The following is an 18,930-nucleotide window of genomic DNA, read 5'->3' on the forward strand; positions in this document are numbered from 1 at the left end:
TGTTCACACAAATGAACCCAGAATGATGTGAAATTTTGCTTTGTGCAACATAATTCTGGGTGCCATTTAAAAACCATAAGTGCTAATGACTCCATTCCTTTTTGTGGTTGTAGGGGCTGTTGATTGGAGTACACTAAAATAAACCTGATCTCTCTAGGACATTCAGAAGCCAAGTTATAAGCCCACAAATGTGTAACTGGACTATTTCTGTAAAGTGACACCAGGCCCGGTGACCTTTGGGACATGGTTTGACCCCCTTAGGAATGTGCGATCATCATGAAACGTTCAGATCCTTACAACTCAATAGATTCTACCTTCTTGTAACGTTTCAGCCTGATTGGACCTTGTTTTCACACAAATGGACCCAGAATGATGTGAAATTGTGCTTCGTGCAACATAATTCTGGGTGCCATTTATAAACCGTAAGTGCTAATGACTCCATTCCTTTTTGAGGTAATAGGGGCTGTTAATTGGAGTACTCTAAAACAAACTTGACCTCTCTTGGATATTCAGAAGCCAAGTTATAAGCCCACAAATGTGTAACTGGACTACTTCTTTAAAGTGACACCAGGCCCGGTGACCTTTGGGACATGGTTTGACCCCCTATAGGAATATGCGATCATCATGAAACGTTCAGATCACTTACAACTCAATAGATTCTACCTTCTTGTAACGTTTCAGCCTGATTGGACCTTGTTTTCACACAAATGGAACCAAAATGATGTGAAATTGTGCTTTGTGCAACATAATTCTGGGTGCCATTTACAAACCATAAGTGCTAATGACTCCATTCCTTTTTGTGGTTGTAGGGGCTGTTGATTGGAGTACACTAAAATAAACCTGACCTTTCTAGGACATTCAGAAGCCAAGTTATAAAACCACAAAGGTGTAACTGGACTACTTCTTTAAAGTGACACCAGGCCCGGTGACCTTTGGGACATGGTTTGACCCCCTATAGGAATGTGCGATCATCATGAAACGTTCAGATCACTTACAACTCAATAGATTCTACCTTCTTGTAACGTTTAAGCCTGATTGGACCTTGTTTTCACACAAATGGACCAAGAATGATGAGAAATTGTGCTTCGTGCAACATAATTCTGGGTGCCATTTACAAACCATAAGTGCTAATGACTCCATTCTTTTTTGTGGTTGTAGGGGCTGTTGATTGGAGTACACTAAAAGAAACGTGATCTCTCTAGGACATTCAGAAGCCAAGTTATAAGCCCACAAATGTGTAACTGGACCACTTCTTTAAATTGACACCAGATCCGGTGACCTTTGGGGCATTGTTTGACCCCCTTAGGAAAGTGCTATCATCATGAAACGTTCAGATCACTTACAACTCAATAGATTCTACCTTCATGTAATGTTTCAGCCTGATTGGACCTTGTTTTCACACAAATGGACCCAGAATGATGTGAAATTGTGCTTCGTGTAACATAATTCTGGGTGCCATTTAAAAACCATAAGTGCTAATGACTCCATTCTTTTTTGGGTTAATGGGGGCTGTTAATTTGAGTACTCTAAAACAAACCTGACCTCTCTAGGTAATTCAGAAGCCAAGTTATAAGCCCACAAAGGTGTAACTGGACTACTTCTTTAAAGTGACACCAGGCCCGGTGACCTTTGGGACATGGTTTGACCCCCTTAGGAAAGTGCTATCATCATGAAACAGTCAGATCACTTACAACTCAATAGATTCTACCTTCCTGTAACGTTTCAGCCTGATTGGACCTTGTTTTCACACTTAGAATGATGTGAAATTGTGCTTCGTGCAACATAATTCTGGGTGCCATTTAAAAACCATAAGTGCTAATGACTCCATTCCTTTTTGGGGTAATGGGGGCTGTTAATTGGAGTACTCTAAATTAAACCTGACCTCTCTAGGATATTCAGAAGCCAAGTTATAAGCCCACAAAGGTGTAACTGCACTACTTCTTTAAAGTGACACCAGGCCCGGTGACCTTTGGGACATGGTTTGACCCCCTATAGGAATGTGCAATCATCATGAAACGTTCAGATCACTTACAACTCAATAGATTCTACCTTCTTGTAACGTTTCAGCCTGATTGGACCTTGTTTTCACACAAATGGACCCAGAATGATGTGAAATTGTGCTTCGTGCAACATAATTCTGGGTGCCATTTCCAAACCATAAGTGCTAATGACTCCATTCCTTTTTGTGGGTGTGGGGGCTGTTGATTGGAGTACACTAAAACAAACCTGACCTCTCTAGGACATTCAGAAGCCAAGTTATAAGCCCACAAATGTGTGACTGGACTACTTCTTTAAATTGACACCAGATCCGGTGACCTTTGGGACATGGTTTGACCCCCTTAGGAAAGTGCTATCGTCATGAAACGTTCAGATCACTTACAACTCAATAGATTCTACCTTCCTGTAACGTTTCAGCCTGATTGGACCTAGTTTTCACACAAATGAACCCAGAATGATGTGAAATTGTGCTTTGTGCAACATAATTCTGGGTGCCATTTAAAAACCATAAGTGCTAATGACTCCATTCCTTTTTGAGGTAATAGGGGCTGTGAACTGGAGTACTCTAAAACAAACCTGACCTCTCTAGGATATTCAGAAGCCAAGTTATAAGCCCACAAATGTGTAACTGGACTACTTCTTTAAAGTGACACCAGGCCCGGTGACCTTTGGGACATGGTTTTATCCCCTATAGGAATGTGCGATCATCATGAAACGTTCAGATCACTTACAACTCAATAGATTCTACCTTCTTGTAACGTTTCAGCCTGATTGGACCTTGTTTTCACACAAATGGACCCAGAATGATGTGAAATTGTGCTTCGTGCAACATAATTCTGGGTGCCATTTACAAACCATAAGTGCTAATGACTCCATTCCTTTTTGTGGTTGTAGGGGCTGTTGATTGGAGTACACTAAAACAAACCTGATCTCTCTAGGACATTCAGAAGCCAAGTTATAAGCCCACAAATGTGTAACTGGACTACTTCTTTAAAGTGACACCAGGCCCGGTGACCTTTGGGACATGGTTTTATCCCCTATAGGAATGTGCGATCATCATGAAACGTTCAGATCACTTACAACTCAATAGATTCTACCTTCTTGTAACGTTTCAGCCTGATTGGACCTTGTTTTCACACAATTGGACCCAGAATGATGTGAAATTGTGCTTCGTGCAACATAATTCTGGGTGCCATTTAAAAACCATGAGTGCTAATGACTCCATTCTTTTTTGGGGTAATGGGGGCTGTTAATTGGAGTACTCTAAAACAAACCTGACCTCTCTAGGTAATTCAGAAGCCACGTTATAACCCCACAAAGGTGTAACTGGACTACTTCTTTAAAGTGACACCAGGCCCGGTGACCTTTGGGACATGGTTTGACCCCCTATAGGAATGTGCAATCATCATGAAACGTTCAGATCACTTACAATTCAATAGATTCTACCTTCTTGTAACGTTTCAGCCTGATTGGACCTTGTTTTCACACAAATGGACCCAGAATGATGTGAAATTGTGCTTCGTGCAACATAATTCTGGGTGCCATTTAAAAACCATAAGTGCTAATGACTCCATTCCTTTTTGAGGTAATAGGGGCTGTTAATTGGAGTACTCTAAAACAAACCTGACCTCTCTAGGATATTCAGAAGCCAAGTTATAAGCCCACAAATGTGTAACTGGACTACTTCTTTAAAGTGACACCAGGCCCGGTGACCTTTGGGACATGGTTTGATCCCCTATAGGAATGTGCGATCATCATGAAACGTTCAGATCACTTACAACTCAATAGATTCTACCTTCTTGTAACGTTTCAGCCTGATTGGACCTTGTTTTCACCCAAATGGACCCAAAATGATGTGAAATTGTGCTTCGTGCAACATAATTCTGGGTGCCATTTACAAACCATAAGTGCTAATGACTCCATTCCTTTTTGTGGTTGTAGGGGCTGTTGATTGGAGTACACTAAAATAAACCTGACCTCTCTAGGACATTCAGAAGCCAAGTTATAAAACCACAAAGGTGTAACTGGACTACTTCTTTAAAGTGACACCAGGCCCGGTGACCTTTGGGACATGGTTTGACCCCCTATAGGAATGTGCGATCATCATGAAACGTTGAGATCACTTACAACTCAATAGATTCTACCTTCTTGTAACGTTTCAGCCTGATTGGACCTTGTTTTCACACAAATGGACCAAGAATGATGTGAAATTGTGCTTCGTGCAACATAATTCTGGGTGCCATTTACAAACCATAAGTGCTAATGACTCCATTCTTTTTTGTGGTTGTAGGGGCTGTTGACTGGAGTACACTAAAAGAAACCTGATCTCTCTAGGACATTCAGAAGCCAAGTTATAAGCCCACAAATGTGTAACTGGACCACTTCTTTAAATTGACACCAGATCCGGTGACCTTTGGGGCATTGTTTGACCCCCTTAGGAAAGTGCTATCATCATGAAACGTTCAGATCACTTACAACTCAATAGATTCTACCTTCATGTAATGTTTCAGCCTGATTGGACCTTGATTTCACACAAATGGACCCAGAATGATGTGAAATTGTGCTTCGTGTAACATAATTCTGGGTGCCATTTAAAAACCATAAGTGCTAATGACTCCATTCTTTTTTGGGTTAATGGGGGCTGTTAATTTGAGTACTCTAAAACAAACCTGACCTCTCTAGGTAATTCAGAAGCCAAGTTATAAGCCCACAAAGGTGTAACTGGACTACTTCTTTAAAGTGACACCAGGCCCGGTGACCTTTGGGACATGGTTTGACCCCCTTAGGAAAGTGCTATCATCATGAAACAGTCAGATCACTTACAACTCAATAGATTCTACCTTCCTGTAAAATTTCAGCCTGATTGGACCTTGTTTTCACACTTAGAATGATGTGAAATTGTGCTTCGTGCAACATAATTCTGGGTGCCATTTAAAAACCATAAGTGCTAATGACTCCATTCCTTTTTGGGGTAATGGGGGCTGTTAATTGGAGTACTCTAAATTAAACCTGACCTCTCTAGGATATTCAGAAGCCAAGTTATAAGCCCACAAAGGTGTAACTGCACTACTTCTTTAAAGTGACACCAGGCCCGGTGACCTTTGGGACATGGTTTGACCCCCTATAGGAATGTGCAATCATCATGAAACGTTCAGATCACTTACAACTCAATAGATTCTACCTTCTTGTAACGTTTCAGCCTGATTGGACCTTGTTTTCACACAAATGGACCCAGAATGATGTGAAATTGTGCTTCGTGCAACATAATTCTGGGTGCCATTTCCAAACCATAAGTGCTAATGACTCCATTCCTTTTTGTGGGTGTGGGGGCTGTTGATTGGAGTACACTAAAACAAACCTGACCTCTCTAGGACATTCAGAAGCCAAGTTATAAGCCCACAAATGTGTGACTGGACTACTTCTTTAAATTGACACCAGATCCGGTGACCTTTGGGACATGGTTTGACCCCCTTAGGAAAGTGCTATCGTCATGAAACGTTCAGATCACTTACAACTCAATAGATTCTACCTTCCTGTAACGTTTCAGCCTGATTGGACCTAGTTTTCACACAAATGAACCCAGAATGATGTGAAACTGTGCTTTGTGCAACATAATTCTGGGTGCCATTTAAAAACCATAAGTGCTAATGACTCCATTCCTTTTTGAGGTAATAGGGGCTGTGAACTGGAGTACTCTAAAACAAACCTGACCTCTCTAGGATATTCAGAAGCCAAGTTATAAGCCCACAAATGTGTAACTGGACTACTTCTTTAAAGTGACACCAGGCCCGGTGACCTTTGGGACATGGTTTTATCCCCTATAGGAATGTGCGATCATCATGAAACGTTCAGATCACTTACAACTCAATAGATTCTACCTTCTTGTAATGTTTCAGCCTGATTGGACCTTGTTTTCACACAAATGGACCCAGAATGATGTGAAATTGTGCTTCGTGCAACATAATTCTGGGTGCCATTTACAAACCATAAGTGCTAATGACTCCATTCCTTTTTGTGGTTGTAGGGGCTGTTGATTGGAGTACACTAAAACAAACCTGATCTCTCTAGGACATTCAGAAGCCAAGTTATAAGCCCACAAATGTGTAACTGGACTACTTCTTTAAAGTGACACCAGGCCCGGTGACCTTTGGGACATGGTTTTATCCCCTATAGGAATGTGCGATCATCATGAAACGTTCAGATCACTTACAACTCAATAGATTCTACCTTCTTGTAACGTTTCAGCCTGATTGGACCTTGTTTTCACACAATTGGACCCAGAATGATGTGAAATTGTGCTTCGTGCAACATAATTCTGGGTGCCATTTAAAAACCATAAGTGCTAATGACTCCATTCTTTTTTGGGGTAATGGGGGCTGTTAATTGGAGTACTCTAAAACAACCCTGACCTCTCTAGGTAATTCAGAAGCCACGTTATAACCCCACAAAGGTGTAACTGGACTACTTCTTTAAAGTGACATCAGGCCCGGTGACCTTTGGGACATGGTTTGACCCCTATAGGAATGTGCAATCATCATGAAACGTTCAGATCACTTACAATTCAATAGATTCTACCTTCTTGTAACGTTTCAGCCTGATTGGACCTTGTTTTCACACAAATGGACCCAGAATGATGTGAAATTGTGCTTCGTGCAACATAATTCTGGGTGCCATTTAAAAACCATAAGTGCTAATGACTCCATTCCTTTTTGAGGTAATAGGGGCTGTTAATTGGAGTACTCTAAAACAAACCTGACCTCTCTAGGATATTCAGAAGCCAAGTTATAAGCCCACAAATGTGTAACTGGACTACTTCTTTAAAGTGACACCAGGCCCGGTGACCTTTGGGACATGGTTTGATCCCCTATAGGAATGTGCGATCATCATGAAACGTTCAGATCACTTACAACTCAATAGATTCTACCTTCTTGTAACGTTTCAGCCTGATTGGACCTTGTTTTCACCCAAATGGACCCAAAATGATGTGAAATTGTGCTTCGTGCAACATAATTCTGGGTGCCATTTACAAACCATAAGTGCTAATGACTCCATTCCTTTTTGTGGTTGTAGGGGCTGTTGATTGGAGTACACTAAAATAAACCTGACCTCTCTAGGACATTCAGAAGCCAAATTATAAAACCACAAAGGTGTAACTGGACTACTTCTTTAAAGTGACACCAGGCCCGGTGACCTTTGGGACATGGTTTGACCCCCTATAGGAATGTGCGATCATCATGAAACGTTGAGATCACTTACAACTCAATAGATTCTACCTTCTTGTAACGTTTCAGCCTGATTGGACCTTGTTTTCACACAAATGGACCAAGAATGATGTGAAATTGTGCTTCGTGCAACATAATTCTGGGTGCCATTTACAAACCATAAGTGCTAATGACTCCATTCTTTTTTGTGGTTGTAGGGGCTGTTGATTGGAGTACACTAAAAGAAACCTGATCTCTCTAGGACATTCAGAAGCCAAGTTATAAGCCCACAAATGTGTAACTGGACCACTTCTTTAAATTGAAACCAGATCCGGTGACCTTTGGGGCATTGTTTGACCACCTTAGGAAAGTGCTATCATCATGAAACGTTCAGATCACTTACAACTCAATAGATTCTACCTTCATGTAATGTTTCAGCCCGATTGGACCTTGTTTTCACACAAATGGACCCAGAATGATGTGAAATTGTGCTTCGTGCAACATAATTCTGGGTGCCATTTAAAAACCATAAGTGCTAATGACTTCATTCTTTTTTGGGGTAATGGGGGCTGTTAATTTGAGTACTCTAAAACAAACCTAACCTCTCGAGGTAATTCAGAAGCCAAGTTATAAGCCCACAAAGGTGTAACAGGACTACTTCTTTAAAGTGACACCAGGCCCGGTGACATTTGGACATGGTTTGACCCCCTTAGGAAAGTGCTATCATCATGAAACAGTCAGATCACTTACAACTCAAAAGATTCTACCTTCCTGTAACGTTTCAGCCTGATTGGACCTTGTTTTCACACTTAGAATGATGTGAAATTGTGCTTCGTGCAACATAATTCTGGGTGCCATTTAAAAACCATAAGTGCTAATGACTCCATTCCTTTTTGGGGTAATGGGGGCTGTTTATTGGAGTACTCTAAATTAAACCTGACCTCTCTAGGATATTCAGAAGCCAAGTTATAAGCCCACAAAGGTGTAACTGCACTACTTCTTTAAAGTGACACCAGGCCCGGTGACCTTTGGGACATGGTTTGACCCCCTATAGGAATGTGCAATCATCATGAAACGTTCAGATCACTTACAACTCAATAGATTCTACCTTCTTGTAACGTTTCAGCCTGATTGGACCTTGTTTTCACACAAATGGACCCAGAATGATGTGAAATTGTGCTTCGTGCAAGATAATTCTGGGTGCCATTTCCAAACCATAAGTGCTAATGACTCCATTCCTTTTTGTGGTTGTAGGGGCTGTTGATTGGAGTACAGTAAAACAAACCTGACCTCTCTAGGACATTCAGAAGCCAAGTTATAAGCCCACAAATGTGTAACTGGACTACTTCTTTAAATTGACACCAGATCCGGTGACATTTGGGACATGGTTTGACCCCCTTAGGAAAGTGCTATCATCATGAAACGTTCAGATCACTTACAACTCAATAGATTCTACCTTCCTGTAACGTTTCAGCCTGATTGGACCTTGTTTTCACACAAATGAACCCAGAATGATGTGAAATTGTGCTTTGTGCAACATAATTCTGGGTGCCATTTAAAAACCATGAGTGCTAATGACTCCATTCCTTTTTGAGGTAATAGGGGCTGTGAACTGGAGTACTCTAAAACAAACCTGACCTCTCTAGGATATTCAGAAGCCAAGTTATAAGCCCACAAATGTGTAACTGGACTACTTCTTTAAAGTGACACCAGGCCCGGTGACCTTTGGGACATGGTTTTATCCCCTATAGGAATGTGCGATCATCATGAAACGTTCAGATCACTTACAACTCAATAGATTCTACCTTCTTGTAACGTTTCAGCCTGATTGGACCTTGTTTTCACACAAATGGACCCAGAATGATGTGAAATTGTGCTTCGTGCAACATAATTCTGGGTGCCATTTACAAACCATAAGTGCTAATGACTCCATTCCTTTTTGTGGTTGTAGGGGCTGTTGATTGGAGTACACTAAAACAAACCTGATCTCTCTAGGACATTCAGAAGCCAAGTTATAAGCCCACAAATGTGTAACTGGACTTCTTCTTTAAAGTGACACCAGGCCAGGTGACCTTTGGGACATGGTTTTATCCCCTATAGGAATGTGCGATCATCATGAAACGTTCAGATCACTTACAACTCAATAGATTCTACCTTCTTGTAACGTTTCAGCCTGATTGGACCTTGTTTTCACACAACTGGACCCAGAATGATGTGAAATTGTGCTTCGTGCAACATAATTCTGGGTGCCATTTAAAAACCATAAGTGCTAATGACTCCATTCTTTTTTGGGGTAATGGGGGCTGTTAATTAGAGTACTCTAAAACAAACCTGACCTCTCTAGGTAATTCAGAAGCCACGTTATAACCCCACAAAGGTGTAACTGGACTACTTCTTTAAAGTGACACCAGGCCCGGTGACCTTTGGGACATTGTTTGACCCCCTATAGGAATGTGCAATCATCATGAAACGTTCAGATCACTTACAACTCAATAGATTCTATCTTCTTGTAACGTTTCAGCCTGATTGGACCTTGTTTTCACACAAATGGACCCAGAATGATGTGAAATTGTGCTTCGTGCAACATAATTCTGGGTGCCATTTAAAAACCATAAGTGCTAATGACTCCATTCCTTTTTGAGGTAATAGGGGCTGTTAATTGGAGTACTCTAAAACAAACCTGACCTCTCTAGGATATTCAGAAGCCAAGTTATAAGCCCACAAATGTGTAACTGGACCACTTCTTTAAATTGACACCAGATCCGGTGACCTTTGGGACATGGTTTGACCCCCTTAGGAAAGTGCTATCACCATGAAACGTTCAGATCACTTACAACTCAATAGATTCTACCTTCCTGTAACGTTTCAGCCTGATTTGACCTTGTTTTCACACAAATGGACCCAGAATGATGTGAAATTGTGCTTCGTGCAACATAATTCTGGGTGCCATTTAAAACCATAAGTGCTAATGACTCCATTCCTTTTTGTGGTTGTAGGGGCTGTTGAATGGAGTAAACTAAAACATACCTGACTTCTCTAGGACATTCAGAAGCCAAGTTATAAGCCCACAAATGTGTAACTGGACTACTTCTTTAAATTGACACCAGATCCAGTGACCTTTGGGACATGGTTTGACCCCCTTAGGAAAGTGCTATCATCATGAAACGTTCAGATCACTTACAACTCAATAGATTCTACCTTCCTGTAACGTTTCAGCCTGATTGGACCTTTTTTTCACACAAATTTACCCAGAATGATGTGAAATTGTGCTTCGTGCAACATAATTCTGGGTGCCATTTAAAAACCATAAGTGCTAATGACTCCATTCCTTTTTGGGGTAATGGGGGCTGTTAATTGGAGTACTCTAAATTAAACCTGACCTCTCTAGGATATTCAGAAGCCAAGTTATAAGCCCACAAAGGTGTACCTGCACTACTTCTTTAAAGTGACACAAGGCCCGGTGACCTTTGAGACATGGTTTGACCCCCTATAGGAATGTGCGATCATCATGAAACGTTCAGATCACTTACAACTCAATAGATTCTACCTTCTTGTAACGTTTCAGCCTGATTGGACCTTGTTTTCACACAAATGGACCCAGAATGATGTGAAATTGTGCTTTGTGCAACATAATTCTGGGTGCCATTTAAAACCATAAGTGCTAATGACGCCATTCCTTTTTGTGGTTGTAGGGGCTGTTGATTGGAGTACACTAAAACATACATGACTTCTCAAGGACATTCAGAAGCCAAGTTATAAGCCCACAAATGTGTATCTGGACTACTTCTTTAAATTGACACCAGATCCGGTGACCTTTGGGACATGGTTTGACCCCCTTAGGAAAGTGCTATCATCATGAAACGTTCAGATCACTTACAACTCAATAGATTCTACCTTCCTGTAACGTTTCAGCCTGATTGCACCTTGTTTTCACACAAATGAACCCAGAATGATGTGAAATTGTGCTTCGTGCAACATAATTCTGGGTGCCATTTAAAACCCATAAGTGCTAATGACTCCATTCCTTTTTGTGGTTGTAGGGGCTGTTAATTGGAGTACACTAAAACAAACCTGATCTCTCTAGGACATACAGAAGCCAAGTTATAAGCCCACAAATGTGTAACTGGACTACTTTAAATTGACACCAGATCCGGTGACCTTTGGGACATGGTTTGACCCCCTATAGGAATGTGGAATCATCATGAAACGTTCAGATCACTTACAACTCAATAGATTCTACCTTCTTGTAACGTTTCAGCCTGATTGGACCTTGTTTTCACACAAATGGACCCAGAATGATGTGAAATTGTGCTTCGTGCAACATAATTCTGGGTGCCATTTCCAACCCATAAGTGCTAATGACTCCATTCCTTTTTGTGGTTGTAGGGGCTGTTGATTGGAGTACACTAAAACAAACCTGACCTCTCTAGGACATTCAGAAGCCAAGTTATAAGCCCACAAATGTGTAACTGGACTACTTCTTTAAATTGACACCAGATCCGGTGACCTTTGGGACATGGTTTGACCCCCTTAGGAAAGTGCTATCATCATGAAACGTTCAGATCACTTACAACTCAATAGATTCTACCTTCCTGTAACGTTTCAGCCTGATTGGACCTTGTTTTCACACAAATGAACCCAGAATGATGTGAAATTGTGCTTTGTGCAACATAATTCTGGGTGCCATTTAAAAACCATAAGTGCTAATGACTCCATTCCTTTTTGAGGTTGTAGGGGCTGTTGATTGGAGTACTGTAAAACAAACCTGACCTCTCTAGGTAATTCAGAAGCCACGTTATAACCCCACAAAGGTGTAACTGGACTACTTCTTTAAAGTGACACCAGGCCCGGTGACCTTTGGGACATTGTTTGACCCCCTATAGGAATGTGCAATCATCATGAAACGTTCAGATCACTTACAACTCAATAGATTCTACCTTCTTGTAACGTTTCAGCCTGATTGGACCTTGTTTTCACACAAATGGACCCAGAATGATGTGAAATTGTGCTTCGTGCAACATAATTCTGGGTGCCATTTAAAAACCATAAGTGCTAATGACTCCATTCCTTTTTGAGGTAATAGGGGCTGTTAATTGGAGTACTCTAAAACAAACCTGACCTCTCTAGGATATTCAGAAGCCAAGTTATAAGCCCACAAATGTGTAACTGGACTACTTCTTTAAAGTGACACCAGGCCCGGTGACCTTTGGGACATGGTTTGATCCCCTATAGGAATGTGCGATCATCATGAAACGTTCAGATCACTTACAACTCAATAGATTCTACCTTCTTGTAACGTTTCAGCCTGATTGGACCTTGTTTTCACCCAAATGGACCCAAAATGATGTGAAATTGTGCTTCGTGCAACATAATTCTGGGTGCCATTTACAAACCATAAGTGCTAATGACTCCATTCCTTTTTGTGGTTGTAGGGGCTGTGCATTGGAGTACACTAAAATAAACCTGACCTCTCTAGGACATTCAGAAGCCAAGTTATAAAACCACAAAGGTGTAACTGGACTACTTCTTTAAAGTGACATCAGGCCCGGTGACCTTTGGGACATGGTTTGACCCCCTATAGGAATGTGCGATCATCATGAAACGTTCAGATCACTTACAACTCAATAGATTCTACCTTCTTGTAACGTTTCAGCCTGATTGGACCTTGTTTTCACACAAATGGACCAAGAATGATGTGAAATTGTGCTTCGTGCAACATAATTCTGGGTGCCATTTACAAACCATAAGTGCTAATGACTCCATTCTTTTTTGTGGTTGTAGGGGCTGTTGATTGGAGTACACTAAAAGAAACCTGATCTCTCTAGGACATTCAGAAGCCAAGTTATAAGCCCACAAATGTGTAACTGGACCACTTCTTTAAATTGACACCAGATCAGGTGACCTTTGGGGCATTGTTTGACCCCCTTAGGAAAGTGCTATCATCATGAAACGTTCAGATCACTTACAACTCAATAGATTCTACCTTCATGTAATGTTTCAGCCCGATTGGACCTTGTTTTCACACAAATGGACCCAGAATGATGTGAAATTGTGCTTCGTGCAACATAATTCTGGGTGCCATTTAAAAACCATAAGTGCTAATTACTCCATTCTTTTTTGGGGTAATGGGGGCTGTTAATTTGAGTACTCTAAAACAAACCTGACCTCTCTAGGTAATTCAGAAGCCAAGTTATAAGCCCACAAAGGTGTAACTGGACTACTTCTTTAAAGTGACACCAGGCCCGGTGACCTTTTGGACATGGTTTGACCCCCTTAGGAAAGTGCTATCATCATGAAACAGTCAGATCACTTACAACTCAATAGATTCTACCTTCTTGTAACGTTTCAGCCTGATTTGACCTTGTTTTCACACAAATGGACCCAGAATGATGTGAAATTGTGCTTCGTGCAACATAATTCTGGGTGCCATTTAAAACCATAAGTGCTAATGACTCCATTCCTTTTTGTGGTTGTAGGGGCTGTTGATTGGAGTACACTAAAACAAACCTGATCTCCCTAGGACATTCAGAAGCCAAGTTATAAGCCCACAAATGTGTAACTGGACTACTTTTTTAAAGTGACACCAGGCCCGGTGACCTTTGGGACATGGTTTTATCCCCTATAGGAATGTGCGATCATCATGAAACGTTCAGATCACTTACAACTCAATAGATTCTACCTTCTTGTAACGTTTCAGCCGGATTGGACCTTGTATTCACACAACTGGACCCAGAATGATGTGAAATTGTGCTTCGTGCAACATAATTCTGGGTGCCATTTAAAAACCATAAGTGCTAATGACTCCATTCTTTTTTGGGGTAATGGGGGCTGTTAATTGGAGTACTCTAAAACAAACCTGACCTCTCTAGGTAATTCAGAAGCCACATTATAACCCCACAAAGGTGTAACTGGACTACTTCTTTAAAGTGACACCAGGCCCGGTGACCTTTGGGACATTGTTTGACCCCCTATATTAATGTGCAATCATCATGAAACGTTCAGATCACTTACAACTCAATAGATTCTACCTTCTTGTAACGTTTCAGCCTGATTGGACCTTGTTTTCACACAAATGGACCCAGAATGATGTGAAATTGTGCTTCGTGCAACATAATTCTGGGTGCCATTTAAAAACCATAAGTGCTAATGACTCCATTCCTTTTTGAGGTAATAGGGGCTGTTAATTGGAGTACTCTAAAACAAACCTGACCTCTCTAGGATATTCAGAAGCCAAGTTATAAGCCCACAAATGTGTAACTGGACTACTTCTTTAAAGTGACACCAGGCCCGGTGACCTTTGGGACATGGTTTGATCCCCTATAGGAATGTGCGATCATCATGAAACGTTCAGATCACTTACAACTCAATAGATTCTACCTTCTTGTAACGTTTCAGCCTGATTGGACCTTGTTTTCACCCAAATGGACCCAAAATGATGTGAAATTGTGCTTCGTGCAACATAATTCTGGGTGCCATTTACAAACCATAAGTGCTAATGACTCCATTCCTTTTTGTGGTTGTAGGGGCTGTTGATTGGAGTACACTAAAACACACCTGATGCCTCTAGCACATTCAGAAGCCAAGTTATAAGCCCACAAATGTGTAACTGGACCACTTCTTTAAATTGACACCAGATCCGGTGACTTTTGGGACATGGTTTGACCCCCTTAGGAAAGTGCTATCACCATGAAACGTTCAGATCACTTACAACTCAATAGATTCTACCTTCCTGTAACGTTTCAGCCTGATTTGACCTTGTTTTCACACAAATGGACCCAGAATGATGTGAAATTGTGCTTCGTGCAACATAATTCTGGGTGCCATTTAAAACCATAAGTGCTAATGACTCCATTCCTTTTTGTGGTTGTAGGGGCTGTTGATTGGAGTAAACTAAAACATACCTGACTTCTCTAGGACATTCAGAAGCCAAGTTATAAGCCCACAAATGTGTAACTGGACTACTTCTTTAAATTGACACCAGATCCGGTGACCTTTGGGACATGGTTTGACCCCCTTAGGAAAGTGCTATCATCATGAAACGTTCAGATCACTTACAACTCAATAGATTCTACCTTCCTGTAACGTTTCAGCCTGATTGGACCTTTTTTTCACACAAATGGACCCAGAATGATGTGAAATTGTGCTTCGTGCAACATAATTCTGGGTGCCATTTAAAAACCATAAGTGCTAATGACTCCATTCCTTTTTGGGGTAATGGGGGCTGTTAAGTGGAGTACTCTAAATTAAACCTGACCTCTCTAGGATATTCAGAAGCCAAGTTATAAGCCCACAAAGGTGTACCTGCACTACTTCTTTAAAGTGACACCAGGCCCGGTGACCTTTGAGACATGGTTTGACCCCCTATAGGAATGTGCGATCATCATGAAACGTTCAGATCACTTACAACTCAATAGATTCTACCTTCCTGTAACGTTTCAGCCTGATTGGACCTTTTTTTCACACAAATGGACCCAGAATGATGTGAAATTGTGCTTCGTGCAACATAATTCTGGGTGCCATTTAAAAACCATAAGTGCTAATGACTCCATTCCTTTTTGGGGTAATGGGGGCTGTTAATTGGAGTACTCTAAATTAAACCTGACCTCTCTAGGATATTCAGAAGCCAAGTTATAAGCCCACAAAGGTGTACCTGCACTACTTCTTTAAAGTGACACCAGGCCCGGTGACCTTTGAGACATGGTTTGACCCCCTATAGGAATGTGCGATCATCATGAAACGTTCAGATCACTTACAACTCAATAGATTCTACCTTCTTGTAACGTTTCAGCCTGATTGGACCTTGTTTTCACACAAATGGACCCAGAATGATGTGAAATTGTGCTTTGTGCAACATAATTCTGGGTGCCATTTAAAACCATAAGTGCTAATGACTCCATTCCTTTTTGTGGTTGTAGGGGCTGTTGATTGGAGTACACTAAAACATACCTGACTTCTCAAGGACATTCAGAAGCCAAGTTATAAGCCCACAAATGTGTATCTGGACTACTTCTTTAAATTGACACCAGATCCGGTGACCTTTGGGACATGGTTTGACCCCCTTAGGAAAGTGCTATCATCATGAAACGTTCAGATCACTTACAACTCAATAGATTCTACCTTCTTGTAACGTTTCAGCCTGATTGCACCTTGTTTTCACACAAATGAACCCAGAATGATGTGAAATTGTGCTTCGTGCAACATAATTCTGGGTGCCATTTAAAACCCATAAGTGCTAATGACTCCATTCCTTTTTGTGGTTGTAGGGGCTGTTAATTGGAGTACACTAAAACAAACCTGATCTCTCTAGGACATACAGAAGCCAAGTTATAAGCCCACAAATGTGTAACTGGACCACTTCTTTAAATTGACACCAGATCAGGTGACCTTTGGGGCATTGTTTGACCCCCTTAGGAAAGTGCTATCATCATGAAACGTTCAGATCACTTACAACTCAATAGATTCTACCTTCATGTAATGTTTCAGCCCGATTGGACCTTGTTTTCACACAAATGGACCCAGAATGATGTGAAATTGTGCTTCGTGCAACATAATTCTGGGTGCCATTTAAAAACCATAAGTGCTAATTACTCCATTCTTTTTTGGGGTAATGGGGGCTGTTAATTTGAGTACTCTAAAACAAACCTGACCTCTCTAGGTAATTCAGAAGCCAAGTTATAAGCCCACAAAGGTGTAACTGGACTACTTCTTTAAAGTGACACCAGGCCCGGTGACCTTTTGGACATGGTTTGACCCCCTTAGGAAAGTGCTATCATCATGAAACAGTCAGATCACTTACAACTCAATAGATTCTACCTTCTTGTAACGTTTCAGCCTGATTTGACCTTGTTTTCACACAAATGGACCCAGAATGATGTGAAATTGTGCTTCGTGCAACATAATTCTGGGTGCCATTTAAAACCATAAGTGCTAATGACTCCATTCCTTTTTGTGGTTGTAGGGGCTGTTGATTGGAGTACACTAAAACAAACCTGATCTCCCTAGGACATTCAGAAGCCAAGTTATAAGCCCACAAATGTGTAACTGGACTACTTCTTTAAAGTGACACCAGGCCCGGTGACCTTTGGGACATGGTTTTATCCCCTATAGGAATGTGCGATCATCATGAAACGTTCAGATCACTTACAACTCAATAGATTCTACCTTCCTGTAACGTTTCAGCCTGATTGGACCTTTTTTTCACACAAATGGACCCAGAATGATGTGAAATTGTGCTTCGTGCAACATAATTCTGGGTGCCATTTAAAAACCATAAGTGCTAATGACTCCATTCCTTTTTGGGGTAATGGGGGCTGTTAATTGGAGTACTCTAAATTAAACCTGACCTCTCTAGGATATTCAGAAGCCAAGTTATAAGCCCACAAAGGTGTACCTGCACTACTTCTTTAAAGTGACACCAGGCCCGGTGACCTTTGAGACATGGTTTGACCCCCTATAGGAATGTGCGATCATCATGAAACGTTCAGATCACTTACAACTCAATAGATTCTACCTTCTTGTAACGTTTCAGCCTGATTGGACCTTGTTTTCACACAAATGGACCCAGAATGATGTGAAATTGTGCTTTGTGCAACATAATTCTGGGTGCCATTTAAAACCATAAGTGCTAATGACTCCATTCCTTTTTGTGGTTGTAGGGGCTGTTGATTGGAGTACACTAAAACATACCTGACTTCTCAAGGACATTCAGAAGCCAAGTTATAAGCCCACAAATGTGTATCTGGACTAATTCTTTAAATTGACACCAGATCCGGTGACCTTTGGGACATGGTTTGACCCCCTTAGGAAAGTGCTATCATCATGAAACGTTCAGATCACTTACAACTCAATAGATTCTACCTTCTTGTAACGTTTCAGCCTGATTGCACCTTGTTTTCACACAAATGAACCCAGAATGATGTGAAATTGTGCTTCGTGCAACATAATTCTGGGTGCCATTTAAAACCCATAAGTGCTAATGACTCCATTCCTTTTTGTGGTTGTAGGGGCTGTTAATTGGAGTACACTAAAACAAACCTGATCTCTCTAGGACATACAGAAGCCAAGTTATAAGCCCACAAATGTGTAACTCGACTACTTTAAATTGACACCAGATCCGGTGACCTTTGGGACATGGTTTGACCCCCTTAGGAAAGTTCTATCATCATGAAACGTTCAGATCACTTACAACTCAATAGATTCTTCCTTCCTGTAACGTTTCAACCTGATTGGACCTTGTTTTCACACAAATGGACCCAGAATGATGTGAAATTGTGCTTCGTGCAACATAATTCTGGGTGCCATTTAAAAACCATAAGTGCTAATGACTCCATTCTTTTTTGGGGTAATGGGGGCTGTTAATTGGAGTACTATAAAACAAACCTGACCTCTCTAGGTAATTCAGAAGCCACGTTATAACCCCACAAAGGTGTAACTGGACTACTTCTTTAAAGTGACACCAGGCCCGGTGACCTTTGGGACATTGTGTGCCCCCCTATAGGAAAGTGCAATCATCATGAAACGTTCAGATCACTTACAACTCAATAGATTCTACCTTCTTGTAACGTTTCAGCCTGATTGGACCTTGTTTTCACACAAATGGACCCAGAATGATGTGAAATTGTGCTTCGTGCAACATAATTCTGGGTGCCATTTAAAAACCATAAGTGCTAATGACTCCATTCCATTTTGAGGTAATAGGGGCTGTTAATTGGAGTACTCTAAAACAAACCTG

The sequence above is a fragment of the Nothobranchius furzeri genome, chromosome 10 (genome assembly GCF_043380555.1).
Source record: "Nothobranchius furzeri strain GRZ-AD chromosome 10, NfurGRZ-RIMD1, whole genome shotgun sequence".
Lineage (NCBI taxonomy): Eukaryota > Metazoa > Chordata > Actinopteri > Cyprinodontiformes > Nothobranchiidae > Nothobranchius > Nothobranchius furzeri.